This window comes from Silene latifolia, chromosome Y (assembly GCF_048544455.1).
Source record: "Silene latifolia isolate original U9 population chromosome Y, ASM4854445v1, whole genome shotgun sequence".
In the NCBI taxonomy this organism is placed as follows: domain Eukaryota; kingdom Viridiplantae; phylum Streptophyta; class Magnoliopsida; order Caryophyllales; family Caryophyllaceae; genus Silene; species Silene latifolia.
The window spans coordinates 78,236,500-78,262,474 of NC_133538.1; the positions used below are offsets into that span (position 1 = coordinate 78,236,500).

Sequence of the window (25,975 nt, forward strand, 5' to 3'; positions counted from 1 at the left end):
TATTAAGGCGAAAAATTCTCTCATAAGTCGTGGAACTTCATCTTTCGATTTGAACAAAAAAACCCACACACTACGGGAATAGTCATCGACAAGAGAAAGAAAATACCGTGACCCACAAGATTGATTCGAGTCATAGGGACCCCAAACATCACAATGTAAGAGTTCGAACAAGTGCACCGCATTACTAGTACTCAACGGAAAAATTGATCGAGTTTGTTTAGCCCGAAAACAAACATCACAATATTTATTATTATCTAAATAATGCTTAATATTCTTAATTGACGGAAAACACTCCATTGCCTTAAAAGAGGGATGCCCTAACCGTTTGTGCCATAGACCGACATTCCCAAAGCGGCTTCGATTGCATTGACACGTCTTGGTTGTTCCATAGGCAGATGATAGAGTCCATCTATGAGTGCACCCTCACCAATCCTCGTCTTCAAGATACGGTCCTGAATAATACAAGTAGATTTAGTGAAATTGATACACGCACTTTGGGAAGTTAATAATTGTGAAACGGACAAAAGGTTGCAAGTAAAAGTTGGCACAAAAAGCACATCATCCAACGTGAAAGCGATACTTGCCTTGCCACGATGAGTGGCTTTCAAGCGTGCTCCGTTCGGCAAACCGACTGCAAGAGGGGTGATTTTAACACACTCAACCAAAAGATCAAAATCTCCACACACATGTGTAGAAGCACCTGTATCGACAATCCAAGTGACTGCGTGCTTACCATGAAGACGAATATGATTAGCATCAATTGCGGGTTCACCGAACACCGCATTAGTTTGAGCAGTTGACGAGCTCGCCCCTTCCAGACCGCACTGTAACCGAACGTGGCCCACGACCCTCCGGATAGCCGTACTTATCCCAACAGTTTGGTTCACTATGGCCGGGTTTCTTACAGTGGGAGCATTTCAGACGTGGCTTCTCCTGTTTTGTGCCCTGCCCACTGTTTTGAACTGCAAGCGCCATGGCTGAGGGAGTCTCCTGGGTAATATGGCGTACTTCTTCTTCCTGCACGATACGAGAGTACACAGAATCCAAGGAAGGTAACGGTGTGATACCCAAGATATTAGAACGAGCAGTTGAATAGCAAGGAAGTAAACCCATTAAAAATTTCCGAGTTTGCCTCGTTTCACGACGCTGGCGTAACTGGACGGAAATATTACACCGACAACCGGTACAATCACAAGTCGGAAGGACGTCATAATCATTGACATCATCCCAAAGTTTCTTCAATCTACCATAAAACTCCATGACAGGTTCATCAGCTCTTTGTTTGCAATCGGAAATTTCCGATTCCAAATGATACACTTTTATGCCATTTCCACGAGAAAAACGAGTACGGATATCGTCCCATAATTCCACCGCCGTATCACGATATGATATGGACGATCGAATTGTGGGATCAATAGTATTAAAAATCCAAGCAATTACCGTGTAGTTAGCAGTGGACCAATCGTCCAGGTCCTCTGAGTCCTCCGCCGGTCGCTTAAGGGAACCATCAACGAAACCCAGCTTCCTTTTTGCCCCCAATCCGTTACGAAAACCTTTAGCCCATTCCGTGTAATTCGAGCCTGTCAACGCCACATGAGTTATTTTGGCAGAAACTCCATCGGAATGAGAAAGAGCGTAGACGGGTTTGGTGATATGCGGCGTGGGATTGGGTATTAATTCGCCTGACATGGTTAGGATTCGAGAATGCGAAACCCAACTGATACCATATAGAATTTGACAAACAAGTATTTGGACAAAGTAGTGGTTTTGTACGAATGTTTGTTCTGCTTTCTCCCAAAAAGAATTGATGAATTTATACAAACTAAGAGGAGCCCAGAAGGCTACTTTAGTGCTAATAAAAAACTAGGTAAAACCAAACGACTGACGATTGATTATCCTATTGAAAAAGCTATATTAGTGCTAATAAAAAACTAGGTAAAACCAAACGATTGAATATCCTATAATAAAGCAAACGATTGATTATCCTATAATAAAGCATATTCTAATAAATATTTTTCCAGCCAAAGCACTGACTTACTACTCGTCTACTCCTATCTCCATATTTACCTTCGTTCTCGCCAATTTTCCCCATCATCTCCTACATCTAATCAGAATCTGAGTCCGATGTCCAAGAATGTTCAAAGGCAGGAGACTTTGATACAGCTCTTAAGTCAGAGAATTCCTTTCATGCCCGCACATTTCGAGCCCAGGGAACAGTACTTTCTAGTACACGAGCAAGGGAGAGTAATATCGCTCCAAGTGACGTCTTTCGACCCAATAAACCCAGATCTTCAATAATAAACCCAGATCTTTTTCAACTCAATCAGCTTTTCTTCTTCAATAATAAACCTAAAAGTGACCCACATAATCTTCAATAATAAATCCAATTTCTAGTACTACTTGATTGGTGATGAGGATTGTTAAATAAACCCGATTTTGGTAGTTGATTAGTGATGAGGATTGTTGATGATGAAGGAAGCTAAGGAGGTTTAAAATAAAGATGGGATCACGGTTGGTTTAGTTGATTTTTTAGGTAAAAAATGAGATGGGTTTCTCTGGTTCGGATCGATTCGGACCGGATTTAATTTCCAAAAGGGCCTCAAAATTTATCTTGAGATAAGATTAATACCTGTTAGTAATTGTACTGTGAAGAAGAAATAAAATAATGATTAAGAAGAAATGGAGAATAAGGGGAGAGAAGGAAGAAATAAGAGTGAAAAAAAAGGATAAAGAAAGAACTAGAAACCCAAAAGAAAAAAAAATCAATGACCTGTTGGAAAACTGGTCTTAGCGCGGGTCAATTTTGGTCTGAGTTTAGTATAAGTTAAATGACGTTAAAGATGGGATTTTTCTCAGTTAAATATTAGGATTGATTAATATGAGAAGAAGGGGTATAGGATGCACTATTCCTATGAAATAACCCTAATTAGTATTCCCTCTTCCTTTATTTTGTGAGGGGAAAATAGAAAAAGTATAAACATATCACTGGAACGGAGGGAGTAGTAGTTTACTAATTTATATCATACTAAATTAAGAAAGGGCAATAAAAGTGGGATAAATTTTGGAGAAAAAAGAATAGACGGAGGCAGTAAACTATATCTACTATAACAAATTAAAGATCTAATTTCATCTAAACTAATGATAAAAGAACTCATATTAAAAGTATTTTTCGAGCGATTACAGAGAGTCCAATGTTATAGAAACACGTCAAACAATTTAAAACTCCAACTTTTACAAACTACCTTGAGACAAGATAAAAAAATATATAATACAGATTATATCATAAAGGGTTTTTCTAACGTTTGCTCTAATAGCACACATTAATAACCTAAATATGCTAAGATTTGCAAGAGATTCTCATCAAATATTTAAGTATAAACTCATTTTTACCATAATTAGTGAGAATCTATTCCAAATCATACCATATTTAGTTATTAACGTGTGTCCCATCATAAATAGTACTCAGTAGATGGAGTACGCAGTATTATGAGCTTCTTAAAACAATGAAAAGTTTCTTAGTAACTTTCATTATTATAAGACTCCTAATATATGTAGGGTATGTAAACAATGAAAAGTTTCAATGTTATAAGAATGTCATAGAAACTCCTATTATTTACTATTAAAAGTTATGAAGAACATGATTCAGACTCTTACTAATTTGGGTATCGCATGTATATATTTTCAGTTTGGCCAATGAGAAAGTCCAACCTTTTTCCCTCTGCAATTGGTGTTTTGATTTGACAATCAATTTAACTAGACTTTTTTTTGCGAAGGAGATTTTAAACTTAAATAGTTATTAATTAAGATGGAGGGATTATATATTTAAGATAAGGCAAAGTAATATATTAAGAATTGGTCTACGACTTTGTCATATTTATCATAATGCCAATATGTACGTATCATGACTCACATGTTAGTAAAAATGGTTGGATGATTTGCTATAAAAGAGTGTAGATGGAAAACTAGAGAAGGATGAAACTCAATTGAAAGACCAATTGATCACCAAACAAACTCATCAGCAATTTGCTATAACGAGAGACGAATCATTAGCAATTTCTTATCACGACAAACTCATTAAAGTGAATCAATTAGATTAGAAGTAATTAATCCTTGTGCGTACATAAACTGATACACAATAGCCTTCTGTTTTTACGCCTCTTAGCAGCCTCTTTATCTCTTACAAAAGTTATGTGGACTTCTGAGTTATAACATAAGCAAATCATTCTTACAAAAATAATGGTGATTGTTGTTATTTAGCTCAAGATATATTACTTTTATAAAGATTCTACTATGAGGCCCGTGCATCGCACGGGCATTAAATCTAGTATCTATCTATCTATATTAATAAAGGAAGCTTTTTTCAAGCGATTATAGAGTCTCCAATTTTCGCAAAATACCTCGATAAAATAAATAATGCTAATAATAATCAACTGGGAGGCAGGAAACTATCTACAACAAACATGATAGAACTTTTTGCTTATTATCACAAATGCTTATCTATTTGACTAATTTAATATTTTTTAGAGAATTTTATCTCCACCGTCTTACACTCAATAGATGTCATGTATAATTAAAACACTAATAAACTAACGTTTAATGAGAATAAAAACTCTCAAGGAATGTGTATATATATAGTCTCTCAATTCACTAACTCATCCATGCATGTATTACGTCTTTATTTATTTTTAGGCTTACTTTTCTAATTTTCTTTTTGTATATTTGTTTTTCTTTTTTGCAGATATACCATGTAACGAACTAATCGTGAAGAGATTTTGGAACGTAAATTTGAATTTCAATTGTTTTACACGGGCTTATGCTTCCAAAGAATTACGTACGTGAATTCATGTTGAGCTTTTCCATTCTTATATATGTAAAATTAATTTTATTGTCCGGATTATTTGAGCTTTCCCCTTTATGCTTAATCGTTATCGTTGCATAATTTTATATTTTAAATGTTATTTTTTCATATGACATTTACTTTTATTATTTTTTCATGATTATTCGAGTCATTCAACATCAACGATTATCATAAGATATGAAGACTATCATACCAATACAATTCAGATTAAATAATTAATTAGCACGTACAAGTAATCGATGAGATGTGTCATGTGTTCCGTGTTGTATATTGTTCATAAGTATAAGAATTTACCCCCCAAATTGATACGTTAATACGTATATAGTATCTTTTACAGACTAGCAGCAAAGCATCTAGAAGTGTAGGAGCTTATACAATTAAGAAGAGGGGAACGATCGCTATTATCATGCTTAAGGAGCTTTGTGCTAGACAGCTTTTACCTACACTATTTGGTTTATCTTCAAAGCTCATCGTGATAGATAGAATGTAATATTTAGTGTGAAAAGTCTTAATATTGATGTACTTACGAGCTATCTGAGTGTAAATTACCGTAACCTTTAAGTTCTTTTGGCTTAACAAAGAATTGCTAATTTTATATAGTACGTAGTCGTAAACTTGCATAGTTCGTATAAAGTTTGTTGAGATTCTCTCTCTTATCGTATAGAAGTCTGATATTTGTTTTCTAGATAATTTATCGGTTCATGCTTATAAGTCTTTTTTACGGGATAAGTTGGCTACCCCTAAGACCTTGAGGGGGATTATTGAGCCTTAAAAATATAAAGAGACATTTATTCTTAGGTGTTAGGTTTGTGTAAGGCGGTTTTACGCTAACCAATACTATGCAAATTAAACTACTCTTAAAGAATAGATGGAAAAAATTAAACTAATTCAACTAAAATTAGATAGAGTTTATCAGAAATCCTCAAACTCTATCTTTTGTTGGAATTCCGAATCATATATAGAGTTATTGTATAGTTTGTGTAGCCAACGAGTTAAACAAAATAAATGAAAACAAAACTCAATAATATGTCATTATTTAAAAAAGCCAATATGTAATATTACAAAGTCAATTATTAGGTTAGAGTGAAAGAAAAGGAAAATCGTGAATGAGCTAAGGGAAAGAATATTGAACTAGTGTAACACCCGTGAAAATTCACGGGGTTGTGTTTTATTTTTTCACAAATTCTTGTTTTATATCGTTAATTGGTTTGAAACAATAAGACAGAATTTAGTAACTACTACTATCAAATACTTGAGTGATCCACATCTCATTTAACATTAGACGTTTGACTTATACTTCTACACTCTCATTGAACTATAAACACGATGTTAAGCATAGTTTGTTTAATATAGCTCCGAATAAGAAAGAAAAATACATTAACATAAATCAATAATTACAGTATAAAGACGTATTACACCCTAAAATAATTAATTTATGTACAAATATATTCATTTTGCATTAATGGTAATTATTTTTTTTATATAATGAGACGGTCTCATTTCGTCCCTGCGCCTTATCAAATACTCTAAAATAACATTTGTCGAAAAAAAAAATACTCTAAAATAGACTCAAAATGATCCCACTTCTTTCTACACCTTTCCTTTAGTCGTATTTGCTATTACTACAATCATAAAAAAAAAAAAAAAAAAAAAAAAACTCGCTGAAGATGAGTGATAATATTGATTTGCCTTTACATATTTCATCCTTATCATCCATATCCCGATTATTACAATCATCCGTTATCATCATCTTTCGTTATTCGATCTATACACCTGCAGTTCATAGATGCGGTATATGAGTTATGACCGATGAAAATGGGATTTTGGATCACAACGGTATATATACTTCATAATTATATTCTCCATCAAGTCAATTTTTGTATATAAATTTCCATTTATAAAGTGTTAATCTTAATTTTGCTTTTCCTAAATTTTGGCAGATAAGTAAATCTTGGTTGTTGGTGGTATTAGGAGTCACTCCTAAATGGGAAGATTTGATAATTTCCTGCATGCAATCAAATTTGGTATGTCCTTTCTTCAACTTTTACAAATTTTATTTTGTTAGTTTGATTCGGATCTCTCATGTGAATGATTAATTGTAAGGCGGTGAATACCTGAATATGTTGTTTGTTTATTTGCAGAAGGTAGTTTCTTTAGTTGTATAAAGATCTGTTCTGGGACACAGTTCTGGAACGTGTGTCATCGCATACTTAGGCCTGCATAAGGTATTACCAAATGTCACAAAATAAAGTAGTTAGATGTTTGCAGTAGCCTTAGAACTCTTACATAGTTGTCCAAAAACTGAAGCATTATAGAATAAGATCAGCTTATCAATGATCGTAGCGACAAAATCAGCTTATTACTTATCTGATTGTTTTGGTATTAGCTTTATAAGGATGATTACATACCTTTTTCATTCTGTTTAATGTCACTAATAGTTTTGATATTGTCTCTGGACATGTCATTGTCATCATCATCATCAGGTATTTCAACTATTTGCAAGGAGTTACTTGGTGCCGGAGTAGAAAGACTGCAAAATATTATCAATTGGGTAAGAAAACTATTAAATCATTTATATGCATTTTATAGTTTATATTGAATGGACGTGATAAGCCTATTGAATAATGGTACCTTCGTATTTTTTAGTTTGAACACATTGTATAACAATAATTTTAGACTGATCTGGATTAGGTTTTAGGTTGTTTAGATATAAGAGCAGGTAGTTGAACGGTGTGTGCTTCCCATAAAGTGCAAGATAGTTGACTCCCCCTGCGTGAAACACAATGCTAATATTAGTGTTTCACAAAATTAGAAAGATGAATGAGTTAAGAGTTTGATAATATGATTGTGTTCCACTGACTCAATGTCTTCGAGCTTTATGGTCCGACACTTGTGTCTGTTCGGAGTTTCGTTGATCAGGCCAATTTCATAAAGTTTTCCGACAATATCTGCCATGTGATAAGCGTACAAAGCAATAGTTAGTTAACAAATAAGTGTTAACCAAACATTAAAAAGTGGACAGAATTGTACCTATATAATGAGTTGTCGGAATTCTGCCATCGATAATGTCCTTCAAATTCGCAAAACGATAGCCATGAGTAGGAATAGATGTATCATTTGTAGCATGAACTTTGGATGAGAATTCAAACTTTAAGTGACATGGATTCGAGGTAGCCTTGTCAAGTCCAGTGTTGTTGTCGACGGTTAAGTTACGAATGGTGTATACCTCCACAACAAATAGTTTAGGACCAAAATGGGAAATAAGTTGTTTCCTAATAGTAGCTTGGATGATTTCACTCTGAGATAAATGGAGAATATAAATAATATTGATTAGAAGTTGCATTTTTTTTTTAAAAAAAGATGGAAATATTCTAAGAATAGTTAAAAATAACATCTTATTATTGATATGGAGTCTTTTTGTGTGGCAGAGGGATACATGACAAATCATGATCGGATGAACTATTGTGGTATATCATGAAAAATAAGCCCGGTAAGTTAATTCATTTATCATGTACTTCACTTCTCAAGTACTACTCTTTGGAAACATCTTTATATTACGACTTTGGCAGAGTTTATATCAAACAACATACTAACCATGTTACCAAAATTCAGGTTTAAGACTATTATAACTATACGATAATATACTGAGACTTCTAAATCAATAATCAATAAATATTTCCGACAACAATACTATAATGCAAAAGAAATATTTGACATACTTGAGCATCAAGGAGTAGAAGTTCAATTGCTTCATTCTTCGTCTTATCTTTGAATTCAGGTCTTGTCCATTTGTGTACCACCCTGACATTCATCTGAGTAAGTTTAACTCCAACACTGAGTTGGCTAATGGTGAGGATCGGTGCAACAGCCATGGGAGAAGATGAGATGAATTGATGATAGTTGTGTTGGTTGTGTATTTCCAAGAGTTTGATAATATTGACGGTATAACATCAATGTGGTAAATAAGATTCGATTAAGTCACATAAAAGTAGAAAACTGTAAGACCCATTCCAACTTAATGGTGACGTTGGTACAATGGCCATTGTAGAAGATGAGATGAATTGGTTATTGGTTGTGTAATTGTAGAGATGATTGAGAATTTGATATGGATTTAAATGCCTTCAGTGTATGTCATGTGTGTATATAAATCTTAGTAGTATAAAAACTCTAGATTTAAAAGTAGTTGTGGCCGTTGATATTTTCGAGCAATTTTGATTGAGCCAAAACTTTGGAAATTGAAGAGCTCTTTCCTCTGAATTATGATCATTGGAGTATGAAACAGAGCAATAAATCATTCTTCTATTGGGAATCTCTAAACTTAATGTAACGTCATAATTAATTGGACTTTTTTTTTTTTTTTTTTTTTTTTTTTTTTTTTTGCTGATGTGGCCATATTGCAAAATCGTGATTGGCTCCAACAAAATTGATTTTGTGCATATTGCAAAATCGTGATTGGCTCCAACAAAATTGATTTTGTGAGGTTGAATGTGAGGGCTTCATTGCCTTAATTCTCAAAGGAGGTTGTGCCACCTCAGCTTTTTATCATTCCTCTTTTATATATATAATGATTGATGAATTACCCTCGAACCCGTTTTAATCTCAGTAGAGTTGGAACGATTCCATTTTCAAACAACGCCTAATAAATTACTCCTTATGTGATTGTGAGTTGCAACACCATGCAAGCCCAGCATGCACAATTTCAAGATAATTATGAAAATGCAAGATGCTACACGGACAATGAGTCAATGACCTATTGCTCATACATGTCTATCCCATCTCTAAGATTCAAGCTTAGATTATTAGAAAGTTAAAGTATATCATGTAACTTAGATTATTAGAAAGTTAAAGTATATCATGTAACTTAGACGATATAAGAGTGTGTATATTATATTCAAATTCTTACATCCTACATTTATCCTACCCTATATAGAGAAAAGTTATCTCCCAATGCGTTTTATTTGACTTCAAATGGGAGTATTTAATACTCCTATTATATACTACATTACTACGGTGAATATTTTATATTTACTTTATTTTGTAAAGGAAAAATAAGTCAAATGTAAACTATTGACTGGGACAAATGAAATTTTAATTGATTGTATTTTTTTCTTTTCTTTAGACATATTAAAGTGCATGACCAAAGTGACTCGCAAGGGATGAAGAACGCGTAAAGCTAACGAGATATGTCACAATTCGGAATGTAATAAAGAAAAGATCATATTGAAACTTATAAAAAAAATTAAGCACGTAGTATAGTATCTGATTGGACTTAAGCAAACTACATAAGACAAGAGTATTAGAATTCCACCAATATTTGTGTAAGACGATTTTACACAAATTTATGGTAAAAATAGTCTTTTACTAATCATTTTTATCCACTAGGGTAGTATTTAGAACCCTTTAACAACTATATTAATGTAAAACCGCCTTACATAAGAGTAATTCTTACAACTTAGGGCTTGCCTGGAATCCATGGAATTATTAAGAGGGTAAGTTTTATTGGGCGATAATTACTGGGGAAATTAATTAGTGGGGTAATGAGTTCCTTGATGATATGTTTGGCATAAGAGTAATGATTACTGAGTAGAACTTTTACTCCCTTAATCATTACCCTGGGAGGGTGGGTAATGTATTACCCCTTCACAAGGGTAATAACTCCAGGAGGTGAATAATTACCCGCATACCAAATATGAGAAATACACCTCACATATTACTCCCCTATTCATTCCCCTCCTATTACCCTCAATTCAAGCAAGCCCTTACAGCTAAAAGAAGACCTAAATATGTAAATATGTCCCCGTTACAATGATAGTAGGCTCTCACCAATATCGACTATGTTGAGGATTAACCAAGTTGGCTAAATTTCTTCTACCATTTATTGCTTTATATATATATGCTAAGTATTCCTACACTATTACTGTTAAAATTGTGTATGATAATTGCTCTTTTAAAACCATTCTTTGTAAGGAATGAGTTTATTAGCGGGAAAGTACATGCGCTTTGTTTAATTAGTATATAAACTGAGATAATATATGATCCTATATATATTGGCAAGTGAACAAATTGATTATTGCTAAAAAAATAATTATGAACAAAAAATTCTTATCATACCACGCACATCAATTTATCCGTGACCTATTAATATCAGGTAAAATTTTAAAAAGTCGATAGTTTGATCTGGATGGAAGGTAATAAACAATTCTTATCATACCACTCATGCACACTACTACTGGATGCACATCAACTGGTCTTTGTAGAGTTTGAAAGTAGAAAAATAATTTTTGTGTTGTTTTTTTAACAAGCTAAGTCATTCTGATCCAATTCATTTATCATCCGTGCAAAATTAGTCTTAACTATTCAAGTGTTAATTCAAAAATGTATTGGGGTGCGTAATTTGGTAATTTCAGAGTTGTAATAATATTTATTGTGTAGAAATAGACTTAACAATTCAAGTGCTTTTAGTGAATTAGAAATACAGTATGATGAGTAACTTAGGGGGTGTTTGGTTCACTTGAAAAGGGTATGAGGTATGGGTTTAGAATGAGCTAAACTCATACCATGTGTTTGGTTGGCAAATGTAAGGGTTTCATACCCATACCTCAAACCCATGAGGTATGGGTTTCTCATACCCAAGGAGGGGGGTGGGTATGAGTTTGATACCCATGGGAATGAAATTAAAATAAGCAAAAATGTGAAACAAAAATTATGGCATTATGTAAATCATATCTCCTATACACTTATTTGATAAAATTTTTATTTTCATAATTTTATATAGATTTAAAATATTTTATTTTACTGATTTTAACTTTTAATTTAACTCCAAACCCATACCGCTCGGAATTGAAACAAACGCATGGTATGGGGAATCAAGTTCCAACCTCATACCACCCAGGTATGATTCCTGATTCCAAACCCATACCCATGCACGAACCAAACGCCCCCCTTAGTCAGTTTGAAGTTGGTGTTTGCATCAAACCTGTTAGACTGGAGTTGCCATGTGTAGTGGTTATTTTATAACTTGACATTCAATGATGGTTCGAGAGACAGAATATTGCAACTGGCCCGGGCATCGCCCGGGCATTAAATCTAGTAGATATATAGTGCTATATGTCGTCATAAATCTAGTATATATAAAGTGCTATATGTCGTCATAAATCAATATATATATATATATATATATATATATATATATATATATATATATATATATATATATATATATATATATATATATATATATATATATATATATATATAGAGAGAGAGAGAGAGAGAGAGAGAGAGAGAGAGAGAGAGAGAGAGAGAGAGAGAGAGAGAGAGAGAGACGAGATCAACTAAGGCCAACATATGTATTTGAGTCCATAAGTTCTATTAAGAGCCATTGGATGGAGGGACATGAGGGACGAGATGAACCCACCCAAAGTCATTATAAAGGCTAATTAACACACCTTACTAATCCACCCTAATTAACCACTAATTTACTATATATTTGTTTTCCACTCACCCATTTCTCTCTCATCTCACACATTTCACTCTTCTCTTCTCTCAAAACCTCAATAAACCTAAAAAATCCAAATAAATAAAAAAACCCAAAAAATCCAAATAAATCAAAAACCCCAAAAAAAATCATTCATTCATCTTTTCCTCATTCACCACCACCCACCACCACCCTACCCGACACCACCCCACCACCCGCCGCCGCCGCCAACCCCACCGCCGCCGACGTTTTTTTTTTTTTTTTTTTTCGTGTTAGTTTTTATGTTTTGAGTTGTTTTTTTCCATTCGTTATTTTTGTTATCTTTTATTTTATTTATTTATTTTTCATTCGTTATTTTTTACTTATTTTCTCAATTCTCTCTTTTTTATAAAAAAAACTCAGATTTGAAATAACACAAACAATAACACTCCCAAAAAAATAAATATAAAAAGTGTAACCTTAATTGTAAATTGTATAACTTTAATGTTTTACGAGTATAACTTTAGTCGTAAATTGTATAACTTTAATGTTTTAACGGTACAACTTTTGTATAACTTTTGGTTGTAGTTGTTTTTTGTTCTATTTGTTAGTATTAATCTTAGACATATTAAAGTTATTATAATGCATATTTTGACATTTCAAATATCGTCTTGTTTTTTATTTTTACAAATGTCGTTTCTGTAAAATTCGTCTTGTTTTTTTATTTTTACAAATGTCGTCTTTTTAAAGTTATTATAAATTTTTCAGTTATGGGCAAAAGCTATACTTTTATGGACTAAAGTTATACAAAAATGGACTAAAGTTATACAAAAATTGCCTAAAGTTATACTGTTATGGACTAAAGTTATACAAAAATAGACTAAAGTTATACAAAAATTGTCTAAAGTTGTACAAATATGGACTGAAGTTATACAAATAAGAACTAAAGTTATAAAAAAATTGACTAAAGTTATACGAATATGGACTAAAGTTATACAAATAAGGACTAAAATTACACAAAAATGGACTAAAGTTATACAAAAATGGACCAAAGATATACAAATACATTAGGAATGTGTTGAACTTCTACTCAATGAATGTATAACTCTAGTAGCGATATGAATAACTTCTACTCAACGAATGTATAACTCCAGTAGAAGTGTGTATAATTTCAATGACTTTAGTCAATTTTTGTATATCTTTAGTCAATTTTTGTATAACCTTAGCCCATTTTTGTATAACTTTACTCCTTATTTAAATAACTTTAGCCCATTTTTGTATAACTTTAGTCCATTTTTGTATAACTTTAGTCCATTTTCGATGAATTAATTGGAATTTATATAAGTTCTTTTTGTATGACTTTAGTCCATATTTGTATAACTTTAGTCCATATTTGTATAACTTTAGTCCATTTTTGTATAACTTTAGTCCATATTTGTATAACTTTAGTCCATTTTTGTATAACTTTAGTCAATTTTTGTATAACTCTAGTCCTTATTTGTATAACTTTAGTCCTTCATATGTATAACTTTAGTCCAAAAACCTGTAACTTTAGTCCAAAATCCAACTTTAATCCAACAAACTTATAACTTTTGTCCAAATGTATAACTTTAGTTCAAAATTGTATAACTTTAGTCCAAAATTGTATAACTTTAGTCCAAAGATTGTATAACTTTAGTCCAAAAATAAAAAACCAACAAAATTGAAAAAATAAAAACCAAATAGATATAAAAAATAAAAACCATCTAGTCTAAAAAAGAAAAATCAACAAATCTGAAAAAATAAACAAGATGTATATCGTGTGTATAACTTTAAAAAAAGAAAAGAAGTATAACTTTAATGCACGCAGTGTATAACTTTAATAGACAAGATGTATAACTTTAATGCACACAGTGTATAACTTTAATAGACAAGATGTAGAACTTTAGTCCAAAATTTGTGTAACTTCAATTTATACAATGTATAACTTTAGTTGTGTTCACATATAGATCTGAAAATTCAAAAAAAAAAAAAAGAACACAAATGTAAATTGTAAACAAAAACTATAAAGTAGAAAAAACCGTAAATCTCGCCAATACTAGATCTAAAATAAAAAACCCGCCAATCTAACAAAAAAACCCGTCTAAGAAAAAAACCGAATAACTAAAAAAACCAAATAACAATGAAATACAATACAATAACAATAATTGAAATAAAAAACGTCAGATCTAAACATTTAAATATTTAAATTTGACAAATTTATATATCGTGCGTATAACTTTAATGCACACAGTGTATAACTTTAATAGACAAGATGTATAACTTTAGTCCAAAATTTGTGTAACTTCAATTTATACAATGTATAACTTTAGACATTAACAGTATAACTCTATTTTGATTACTGTATAACTTTAGCCCAAAATATGAAACTTAAAAAAAAACTTGAAAAATAACAAATAACCAAACACCCAATTCCAAATACCAATAATAAAAACCAAATAACAATAATAAAAATGTAACAATATCTAAAAACAAAAAAATTATGTAACACTCCATAAAAAAAATATAAAAAAGAAAACAAACAAAAAACAAAAAAAGAACCAAAAATCTCCTAAACAAAAACAAAACCGACAATCTCCTAAACAAACACAAACAAAAACACTCCTCAACATAAACAAAAACCAAAAAACAAAACAAACAAAAAACAAAAACAAAAAAGCAAACAAAAACAAAAAAAACAAAAAAAACAAAAAAACAAAGCAACGACAACACCAACGACAACACCAACGAAATCAACACCAACGACAACACCAACGACAACGACAACACCAACGGCGACAACAACGAAAAAAGCAAACGAAATCTGAAATAAAAATTCAAAAACGAAAATGATGGTGGTGAGTGTTGGTGCGTGCGGTTCAGAGGAGGCGGGATCGACCAAGGAGGAAAGGAGGTGCGGGACCTGGAGGGAGAAAGGTGGTACGGGTGGCCGTGGGGTTGTCGGGTGTGCGAGACTTTGAACAACAAATAAAAAAAAGGAGAAAAGGAGGGAGGCGGGATATGGCGGTGGTGGTGTGTGGCAGTGGTGCGGTGGTGTTGGTGAGTGGCGTTGGTGAGTGAGGAAGGGACGGCGGCGGCAGGAGTGGAGAGGAGACCGGCAGGCGAGTGGTGGAGGGAACGGTGGTTGTGGGTGGTTCGGCTGAAATGTGGTTTTTGTTTTTATTTTTTGGGTTTTTTTTTGTTGGGAGAGAATGAATCAGGAGAGAGGGGGTGAATGATTGAAGAAGTGAATGAATGAAATGGATGATGAGTGGGTGAGTGAGTAGGGATATTAGAATGGAGAAGGAGTTATACAAGATTAGAAGGAGTTATACAAGGATTAGGGAGGGAGATTAGGGAGGGAGATTTATGACCCTTCAATGAGATGTAATCTCATCCCTCCATCCCTTCCATCCAAAGGCCCTTATAAGGACTTAGGGACTCATATGATATGAGGGCCTTACTAGAACCCTTCTCTCTCTCTCTCTCTCTCTCTCTATATATATATATATATATATATATATATATATATATATATATATAGAATCAGGTTCTCGTGCGAACTATCTTACGGTACGAACCGTGCGAACCAATATTAAAACACTCATTTAATTACCTCCCAATTCTTACAACAGTACCACCAACACCCCCGACACATTTATTCCCTCAATACCACCTGAGTTTCGTCCCTTTCCACCGCCACCGCCACCGCCACCGCCACCGCCATTGCCACCGACCATCGGACCTTCCAGACGACCGTCGCATGTCGTGCTCTGACCAAGAGTATCATTTCATCTCCAACTTTCGTCTACTTACTCTTCGTCTCTTCCGCAATTCATCAACTTCCATAGTTACGGCTCCATTATAATTAAAGGTAAGCTTCAATTCACACTTTTATTTCTTATTTAGTTACCAATTTGTATTCGAAACACTACGGTTTACTAAACAATTCCAATTCTAAAAGTTAGGGTTTCGTACATTTTGATTTGAACTCGTTTTCCTGATTTTGATTTGATGATAGCTTAGTTTGTGCGTCCCGTGGTAGCTTTATTTGTCCTTTTCATGCTAGATACATTTATCTATGCTTATACATACTCAAATTTCGTTGCATTTGTGGATCCTCTAATTTCGTTACATACACAAATTCTGTTGCATTTATGTATGCTTGTACTCGCAGATTTTGATTTCCTGCTAGCTTAGTTTCTGTCTTACAAGTTGCTGCTAGAGTTTCCTCTAAATTGGTTTTCCCCGGTTCAACAAAATGAAGAAAAAGGCGATAGGTGATCCTACTCCAAGTCCAAGCAAGACGAAGGGCTCTCCTGCTAGGAAAAGGAAAAGAGATCATGCTTCCATTATGGTTCTACCCGAAGGTCGGTTTCTTAGCATTCCCATTTTCTCGCTACTCGCCTTTACCATAACATGAAATCATTGTTGTGACATGTTCCTTTATATATGAACAACTTGAAGCAATTTCAGTAGAGCGAGTTCGAAAGCCCGTGCAAGTACAAGTAAGTCTACTCTAGTTCCATTATCATCCAACCGATCTCCTGCTCGGACTGCTATTGCCATTGGGGAGGGAGACAGAAATGATGTTCCTGATGTATTTTTGAGGACCAGAATGTCACCAAAATTGCTTTTACAATTTATCAAGCAACATATGAGTGATAAACAAAAGTCAGATATCCAGTCAATGGGTTTTGGTGGCCTATTACTGCTTAACACTAACATGGTACCCGGGTATTTATCTTATTGGTTGGTTTCCAACTTCAACACGTGTTCAACATCTCTTATGGATGAAAAACTTGTGATTACCGAAGAAGATATTCACCTAGCTACTGGTATTCCCATGGGTCCTACTGAAGTAGAAATAGCCACCTTAAATGACCCGAATGAGGAGTTTTTGAAACTAAAACGTGCTTGGTTGAAGCAGTTTAGTGATAGACACGCAAAAGTAACGACATCAGAATTATTTGATTTGATGATTACCCAAAAAGAAGGTGGAGATGACTTTAAAAGGAACTTCATAGTTTTTATAGTCTCAACTTTTTTAATGGGTGTTAAAGGTATTCATGCAAGCCTTCGAATTTTGAAGTGTCTTAAGGATCTTTCTTGTGTTCAATCTTTGAACTGGTGTGGGTTTACACTCAAGCACCTAATTAACAGTGTCGATTCTTGGAACCGCACCAATTGTGACACATCTAATTTTGGAGGTCCAGTCATGGTTCTGGTTTTTATCTATCTGGATAGAGTTAAATTCAAGTATGACACGACTCTACGAGTCTTCCCGACATTGTCTTCATGGTCCAAAAATGCTATTTCAAAACGGATGAAAGATGAGCAACCGGCAGGGTTTGGGAGGGGAGTTGTTCAACCTCGTATTGTCAAGCCTAATGTTGATGGAGAGAGCAATCCCAACCTATCACACACCACAGTTAGGCCTTCTGTCCAAGAGCCCATGGACCCACCTGCTGGACCTTCTGATCACCCACCTGCTGGACCTTCTGATCAAGCACCTGAGACGATAGATAAGTTGAAGAAGGGAAGCTATATTGTTAAGAAGTTAGCGGAAGCTGCAAACGGGTTTGCTGTTGCTTATAATACATTCTTGGATGTCCTCTCTGAAGCTAAAATAGAGCGGCCCGATTGTGATCTTGTGCGTCAGATGGCGTCCATGGCGAAGCATTGGGTCAAGGCTATCAATCGTCTCGGCCAAGCAAAGATGAAGTCAATCATGGAGCTAAACCGAAGCTTCGTAAATGGAAAGGGGATTGAAACTGACAGTGATGAATGCAAAATGGCTGGAGGGATTGAAGATCTAGCTTCTGATCCACTTAGTGAATTTGCTAAACGCAAATTCTCCTCCGAAGACGAGTTATTGGCAGCGCTTGTGAAACTTGAAATTGCTTTGGGTAAACGCCCCGTTAATGAAACCAAGGAGCTTGTAAGTGAGGTAACAAAGGAGACTCTAAGTGAGGTACCAAAAGAGACTGTAAGTGAGGTAAGAAAGGAGCCTTTAAGTGTACCTGCCACCTCAAAGATGTCTCCAGTCATTTTAGTGGACTCGGAGTCTCAGGAACTTGAGCCACTGAACTTTGAGAAGCAAGCATCTACATCCCGACGGTTTACACCACCTCCAAGGTTTACACCCCCTTCTTTTCCGTCACCTCCTATTATTACGCCACCTTCTTTTAAACTACTCAGTTTAGAGTCGCAACACGGTGACTCTCCACAATCACCTCCATGTGAAAGATCACCACAAGTGCCCCCTCTTGGATCACCTCTTTGTGTATCACCTGTCTCTTCGTTATCACCAGAGCGAGATCCAGTTATTCCTTCGTTTCCGCATCTCCCCACCGAAAATTCTGCCACATAAGAGGAGTAGAGTGCCTGCTGAGGTGTTTAGATCACCTTTTCTACGAGGAATGTTAGTGTCGTGGGGGACTTGAATCGGTCTGAAAAAAGTATTGGAGTATGTTTTTGGGGAGTCGTTTGATGACAATGTATGCAGACTTGTAACTAGTCAGGTTAGATACTTTATTTTGATCTTGTACATACACTTCTACTAAATTTTCTATTTACCCTTGCAGTGAAATTCTGTTAACACTATTTATCCTTGCAAATAATGCGTAAACCTGATGACTGTAGTCTGCTTCTGCAATGCATTGTGCTTATTTTACAGTCTATTTTTGTCAGTGATGCCGCGGGTGCTTATTTCTCACTGCGATTCTTTGCGAAACGATCGTAAATAAAAGAAGCCGAGTAGTAATATATATCTGTTAACACTATTTATCCGTAATCCTGGACACTGATACTTGTAGTTGACATAGTAGTATATTGTTAGTTTCTGATCATTTATGATGATGAAATTGAAAAGATAGAACATGACCACATGGTTATTTGGACTCTGAGATCATGAAAAGCATTCCATCGAGTTTGTGATGTCAATTTTCTATTTACCCTTGCAGTGAAATTCTTTTCGAAAACGCCATCCATTCACTTACTCGGGCAGATTTGAAGACTATACTCTCGGGTGAGAGACTGTCTGAGACGGTTACATGTATGTGGTGTCACATGTTGAATCAGAGTGAAAAATCAAAATCACGTGAATCATTGTCAAGGTTTTATATGCCTCTCGGGACCGTGTGTACGTAAGTGTCATTTCAGTCTTTTACTTCTTATTCTTATTTCTTATGTTATTAAAATTATTCGTCTTGCATATAATTAGAGACTTCTCTAAATGTTTTCAGACTAGAAGAGATTTTGATGATTTTGCAGGAGCGGCTCTTGTGAGTCTTTATTAATGACTATGTTAATTATTGACATGTGATATTTGTTGTAGCTAAATGTTATGACTTTTTTCCTATCTTCAGATTTTTGTTCCATACAACTACACGCAGCAATTTGTGTTTTGTTTTAATTTCCCCAAACAAAAGTTAGAAGTCGATCTTACACCATATGAAGAAGCATTCCCTGGACTATGCGGATCATATTGAATATGCAGTATGTGTTTCAATGTTATCAAATGCGTATGCAGTAATTAGTAATGTTAAGTGGCAATCAACACTGTTTTTCTAAATCTTGTTTTTCTAAATCTTGTTTGGCAGAGGAAGTACGTGACTAAGTACTTGAGAAAGAAAATGCCTACTATCGACAATGTATATGGGCATACACTTGAGGAAGTTCCTAAATCAGTTATTGGTGTTCTTGATGAAGGCGATAGTGGGATTTACCTGCTCCGCTTATTAGAGACCTACAAAGGTGATAAAAAGATAATTCCGATGATCTACATCTTTGTAAGTTCATTGCTAAAAGTGTTATATTAACTTTACAAGTAGATAAAGTGTTTACTACCAAATCCCAAGCTTGAATGCCAAATTATTGGATGTTCTTTTGTATTTTGTAGAAGCAAAGACTCAAAATTTTCGGTGCAAGGGTTTGCTACCAAATAGTAACTTTCACTGAAAATCGCTTCAAAGACAAAATTCTATTTGATGCCCATGCTCTCTGTTCACGTCTCGGGTAATAATACATATATCTTTGTATTACCTATACTAATTTTATAATTGACGGTTGTAACAGTTTTTAAATCTATGCTCATTTTATTCATTTGCATTTCAGTAAGAAAAAATTGAATAGAACACAACCTCCATTTCCATACACCGACGATGAGCTTCTCAATCTAGTTTTCAACAACCGCGATATACCGTAAGCTCTCAATTTACTATCATATTTTTATTTTTTACTACCGATTTTAGTAACAACAATAATTTTATACATACACCGACATTGAACTTGAACCCGTCGGATACTTGTTTGAGATTCTAGTTAACACAGAGTGGATTAATGTCACTCGAAAAGAATTAAGAACTTTCGGTGCGGACAAATGGTTAATAGACACTGTAAGGACTCCTCATATTTATTCATAGTTTACTTTTGTTCAAGTCTTAAGGGACCTAGGTTCATTTATCTCGACATTTTGTGTAACCTAGACATTTTCAAACTATATATATTTGTAGGTTATTGATGCAGTTGGAGTGATGTGGACATTGAATAAGCCAAATATTCTTTACTTGCCCGTAATGTGATCAAGGTGATAAATCGGCGTGTCTTACAATGGTCAAGTTAAAGTTGATAGTAGTTAGTAGTATCTAACATAGCTTTTTCTGCAAAAAATGGCGGGTGTTAAGGTTGCTTGAAACAAAGAATTGCATTCGCGCCCTATCTTAAGATGCACTATATGCCTGCTAATGGAAGCACTATTGATAAGGTAATCGGGTTTGGACAATGGTTATGAATTGTATATATTCAGTGTCACATGTTATGTGACATCCATTAATTTATGTTGCAGGTGTTTTGGACAATTGGTAATAAAGATGGTGATCATTGGTTTGCTTTACTCTCTGATGTAAAGAAAAGGAAAAATTATATATTAGATTCACTTAAGCCAAGAGCGACTACGATCTTCGAGAGCGAAATGAATATGTGGAAGAGATTGTAAGTTTTTTCTTACTTAGCAGCTTTTTAAATTAGTAGATTAACTTGCAGCGCTCTTGAGACCATTATCATGTCAGGTCTACAATGTTGCAAATGTTCTCGCCAACCAACCTGGGTATGGACACCTTAGTCGGATGGTCTTGTTTACAACTACCAATTTCACTTGTCCCTCGCAAGACAATTTGTTAGTTTCCGACTACATTATTTTTTTTTCCATAGCAAAATTTATTCACATCACTATACGATCTAATTTTATGTTCTTGCGCAGCATGACTTGTGGATTGTTTGTTATTAAGTTCTTAGAAGTCAGTAACAACCGATGAGACTTTATTGAAAAACAAAAACCACTACAAGGTTTGAATTAAATTAATTCAATGTTACATCTTTTGTAACATTCTATATGAAATTGAAGCTAATCTATTTTTTTCCCTAGGATATGGTCGCTTATCGACAAGATATTATGCTTGAACTTTTAAAATGGGACAAGAATACGAACGGTAACATTTTGATGAGTGTACATATTTAATAGTCCTCATTTTAATTGACCTAGCCTCATAACACTATGGCACCCATTTAGACACTTTTCTTATGATTTGATTTTTATGCAGGTCTTCAAGTTAGGTTGAATTTCAATGTTGCGGTTGATGAATGTTAAAATAACAAATTCATGTCTTCATATGAGATGGCCGGAAGAAATTTGTCAAAGCTTTGTTATAGTTTCTCTAATTTTTGATGTCTTTAATGTTGCCAAGTTTTCCTCCTCATTTATGACTCGTTCATATGTTTTGGCCTTCTAGATGTGTACTTCATTCCCAAACTAGTATTATGATTCCTTTGTATGTCCAATTAGAATGGCGCGCTTTCGGCCTCTACGCTTTGTAAAAACTTGTCAAAGTTACGGTGACGGAATTCCTTGTTTGGTTTAGGGTTTTTTTCTTTCTTCATGAACTTTGAGCTTCTCCGAAAAAAAACATAGATGAAATTTTATTTTACCCGTAGCGAGCGGCCTAATCAAAACCCTAAACCCTTTCTTGTTCCACTTTAAGGAGAATTTTATGCACTAGATATGCTTTAGCTATTAGGTACGTTCCGAAATAGTCTTAGGTTCATTTTAAATATATTGTAGGTACGTCTTGTTTAAAAAACCCATTTCTGATAACAAGGGAAAGGGTTTAGGGTTGGATTAGGCGGACCCGCGTTAGCGGTCCGCCTAATCCAACCCTAAACCCTTTCCCGTCCCGTTTTAGGATACCCGCCTCCCGTTTAAACCCTTTTACGTACTAGGTACGTTTTGAAATAGTCTTGGGTTCGTTTTACATATATTGTGGGTACGTTTCGTCTAAATAACCCATTCCCGCTATCAAGGGAAAGGGTTTAGGGTTGGATTAGGGGGACCCGCGTTAGCGGTCCGCCTAATCCAACCCTAAACCCTTTCCCGTCCCGTTTTAGGATACCCGGTCCCCTCGGAAAAGGGTTCACCCTTCCCCTTTTAGGGTTCAGTTTACGGTTCCCGTTTCGATAACAAGGGAAAGGGTTTAGGGTTGGATTAGGCGGACCCGCGTTAGCGGTCCGCCTAATCCAACCCTAAACCCTTTCCCCGTTTTAGGATACCCGCCTCCCGTTTAAACCCTTTTACGTACTAGGTACGTTTCGAAATAGTCTTGGGTTCGTTTTACATATATTGTGGGTACGTTTCGTCTAAATAACCCATTCCCGCTAACAAGGGAAAGGGTTTAGGGTTGGATTAGGCGGACCCGCGTTTGCGGTCCGCCTAATCCAACCCTAAACCCTTTCCCGTCCCGTTTTAGGATACCCGGTCCCCTCGGAAAGGGGTTCACCCTTCCCTTTTAGGGTTCGGTTTACGGTTCCGTTTCGATAACAAAGGAAAGGGTTTAGGGTTGGATTAGGCGGACCCGCGTTAGCGGTCCGCCTAATCCAACCCTAAACCCTTTCCCGTCCCGTTTTAGGATACCCGGTCCCCTCGAAAAGGGGTTCACCCTTCCCCTTTTAGGGTTCAGTTTACGGTTCCCGTTTCGATAACAAGGGAAAGGGTTTAGGGTTGGATTAGGCGGACCCACGTTAGCGGTCCGCCTAATCCAACCCTAAACCCTTTCCCGTCCCGTTTTAGGATACCCGCCTCCCGTTTAAACCCTTTTACGTACTAGGTACGTTTCGAAATAGTCTTGGGTTCGTTTTACATATATTGTGGGTACGTTTCGTCTAAATAACCCATTCCCGCTAACAAGGGAAAGGGTTTAGGGTTGGATTAGGCGGACCCGCGTTAGCGGTCCGCCTAATCCAACCGTAAACCCTTTCCCGTCCCGTTTTAGGATACCCGGTCCCCTCGGAAAGGGGTTCACCCTTCCCCTTTTAGGGTTCAGTTTACGGTTCCCGTTTCGATAACAAGGGAAAGGGTTTAGATTTGGATTAGGCGGACCCGCTAACGCGGGTCCGCCTAATCCAACCCTAAACCCTTTCCCGTCCCGTTTTAGGATACCCGCCTCCCGTTTAAACCCTTTTACGTACTAGGTACGTTTCGAAATAGTCTTGGGTTCGTTTTACATATATTGTGGGTACGTTTCGTCTAAATAAACCCTTTCCCGTCCCGTTTTAGGATACCTGGTCCCCTCGGAAAGGGGTTCACCCTTCCCCTTTTAGGGTTCAGTTTACGGTTCCCGTTTCGATAAGAAGGGAAAGGGTTTAGGGTTGGATTAGGCGGACCCGCGTTAGCGGTCCGCCTAATCCATCCCTAAATCCTTTCCCGTCCCGTTTTAGGATACCCGGTCCCCTCGGAAAGGGGTTCACCCTTCCCCTTTTAGGGTTCAGTTTACGGTTCCCATTTCGATAACAAGGGAAAGGGTTTAGAGTTGGATTAGGCGGACCCGCGTTAGCGGTCCGCCTAATCCAACCCTAAACCCTTTCCCGTCCCGTTTTAGGATACCCGCCTCCCGTTTAAACCCTTTTACGTACTAGGTACGTTTCGAAATAGTCTTGGGTTCGTTTTACATATATTGTGGGTACGTTTCGTCTAAATAAACCCTTTCCCGTCCCGTTTTAGGATACCGGTCCCCTCGGAAGGGGTTCACCCTTCCCCTTTTAGGGTTCGGTTTACGGTTCCGTTTCGATAACAAGGGAAAGGGTTTAGGGTTGGATTAGGCGGACCCGCGTTAGCGGTCCGCCTAATCCAACCCTAAACCCTTTCCCGTCCCGTTTTAGGATACCCGCCTCCCGTTTAAACCCTTTTACGTACTAGGTACGTTTCGAAATAGTCTTGGGTTCGTTTTACATATATTGTGGGTACGTTTCCTCTAAATAACCCATTCCCGCTAACAAGGGAAAGGGTTTAGGGTTGGATTAGGCGGACCCGCGTTAGCGGTCCGCCTAATCCAACCCTAAACCCTTTCCCGTCCCGTTTTAGGGTACCCGCCTCTCGTTTAAACCCTTTTACATACTAGGTACTTTTCGAAATAGTCTTGGGTTCGTTTTACATATATTGTGGGTACGTTTCGTCTAAATAACCCATTCCCGATAACAAGGGAAAGGGTTTAGGGTTTGATTAGGCGGACCCGCGTTAGCGGTCCGCCTAATCCAACCCTAAACCCTTTCCCGTCCCGTTTTAGGATACCCAGTCCCCTCGGAAAGGGGTTCACCCTTCCCCTTTTAGGGTTCAGTTTACGGTTCCCGTTTCGATAACAAGGGAAAGGGTTTAGGGTTGGATTAGGCGGACCCGCGTTAGCGGTCCGCCTAATCCAACCCTAAACCCTTTCCGTCCCGTTTTAGATACCGGTCCCCTCGGAAAGAGGTTCACCCTTCCCCTTTTAGGGTTCAGTTTACGGTTCCCGTTTCGATAACAAGGGAAAGGGTTTAGGGTTGGATTAGGCGGACCCGCGTTATCGGGAATGGGTTATTTAGACGAAACGTACCCACAATATATGTAAAACGAACCCAAGACTATTTCGAAACGTACCTAGTACGTAAAGGGTTTAAGCGAGAGGCGGGTACCCTAAAACGGGACGGAAAAGGGTTTAGGGTTGGATTAGGCGGACCCGCGTTAGCGGTCCGCCTAATCCAACCCTAAACCCTTTCCCTTCCCGTTTTAGGATACCCGGTCCCCTCAGAAAGGGGTTCACCCTTCCCCTTTTAGGGTTCGGTTTACGGTTCCGTTTCGATAACAGGAAAGGGTTTAGGGTTGGATTAGGCGGACCCGCGTTAGCGGTCCGCCTAATCCAACCCTAAACCCTTTCCCGTCCCGTTTTAGGATACCCGCCTCCCGTTTAAACCCTTTTACGTACTAGGTACGTTTCGAAATAGTCTTGGGTTCGTTTTACATATATTGTGGGTACGTTTCGTCTAAATAACCCATTCCCGCTAACAAGGGAAAGGGTTTAGGGTTGGATTAGGCGGACCCGCGTTTGCGGTCCGCCTAATCCAACCCTAAACCCTTTCCCGTCCCGTTTTAGGATACCCGGTCCCCTCGGAAAGGGGTTCACCCTTCCCCTTTTAGGGTTCAGTTTACGGTTCCCGTTTCGATAACAAGGGAAAGGGTTTAGGGTTGGATTAGGCGGACCCGCGTTAGCGGTCCGCCTAATCCAACCCTAAACCCTTTCCCGTCCCGTTTTAGGATACCCGGTCCCCTCGAAAAGGGGTTC

At 36.4% G+C, this 25,975-nt stretch overlaps 1 long non-coding RNA gene across 1 annotated transcript; it reads left to right on the forward strand.

Annotated features, from left to right (window-relative positions):
* The first annotated feature begins 6,498 nt into the window (after positions 1 to 6,498).
* On the forward strand, positions 6,499 to 8,987 carry LOC141627167 (uncharacterized). The gene is made up of 6 exons (XR_012536724.1): positions 6,499 to 6,694; positions 6,799 to 6,882; positions 7,000 to 7,083; positions 7,342 to 7,409; positions 8,287 to 8,348; positions 8,637 to 8,987. It is a non-coding gene; the product is annotated as an uncharacterized LOC141627167 (long non-coding RNA).
* The last annotated feature ends 16,988 nt before the right edge of the window (positions 8,988 to 25,975 follow it).